Source organism: Octopus bimaculoides, chromosome 17 (genome assembly GCF_001194135.2).
Source record: "Octopus bimaculoides isolate UCB-OBI-ISO-001 chromosome 17, ASM119413v2, whole genome shotgun sequence".
NCBI lineage: Eukaryota > Metazoa > Mollusca > Cephalopoda > Octopoda > Octopodidae > Octopus > Octopus bimaculoides.
The window spans coordinates 24,189,172-24,190,359 of record NC_068997.1 but is presented as its reverse complement, the minus strand read 5'-3'; positions in this window follow the sequence as shown (position 1 = coordinate 24,190,359).

Below are 1,188 nucleotides of genomic sequence, written 5' to 3'. Positions count from 1 at the left end.
CACACACACACACACACACACACACACACACACATGTTTATACATATATATTTGTATGTATATATAACTATGTGTGTGTGTGTGTTTTTGTGTGGATACGAGAGAGGAATAGTTATAGTTGGGGAGAAAGGATTAGAAGGGGTGTGTGAGCTGAATTCCTGGCGTGGGAGGTGAGAAGACACAGTAAGGTTAAAGAGAGCGGGGTTATGTATAGGCGGAGAAAAGGCGTTATTGATATGGCTTGAGTAAGGTATTGCAAGACCTATTAAAAACAGTTGATGGCTTTCGTATGAGTTATTCCACAGAGTATAATATAGTTAACACCATACGGCTAGACTATTTCGAACAGGAATTTTATTCTTTTATTCTTCAGATTATACTTAACACTATACGTCTCGACTATTTCAAACAACAATAGTATTCTTTTAATCCAAAGATTATATGTAATTAACACGATACGTCTAGACTATTTTGAACAGTGAACAAGAATAATATTTTATTTATTTCTCTATTACTTTATTTGTTTGAGTGATTCAGCTGCGGCCATGCTACAGTAGTGCCTCCAAATGATTTTTCTTTCGTCCATCATGCCGCGGCAAATTAACGCAGTCATTAATTGTGTCGGACATAATACTCGATGTTTTGCGCCGTTTGCTCTGAGCTCAAAACATCTCTCCAGGATTCCACCATACCATTTAACAATTCTGCGTTCATAAAACAGTACTTATCAAGTATTGGAGTTGTTTCAAACTCTCTCCCACCTTCTTTTAGCTCTCACTCTCTCTCTCACCTGGAATCGGCTCTCTTTCAAGACCTAAAACGTTGCTCGCATACAACTGCGAGACCTAAGCATAAAACTCTCATACTATTACTTTGCCATTCAGTTCACAATCACACCCGTTGTCTCAATAAGAATAACAGAAGTCGATCATATCGAATCCAGAAAATATATCATATGGCTTAGTATTTATGTTTTCAATTACATAAATAGGGCAGCACCAAAATCTTTTCAGTGCTTACGGCCCATAGGGTCTTAATCCAGCCCTGCATGTATATATATATAGCCTTCATCAGGTGTCTTGAGGAAATTTCGAACCTGGGTTCTCATTCCTAAGGTATTTTTCGATGTTATTATTATTATTATTATTATTATTATTATTATTATTATTATTATTATTACCATTATCG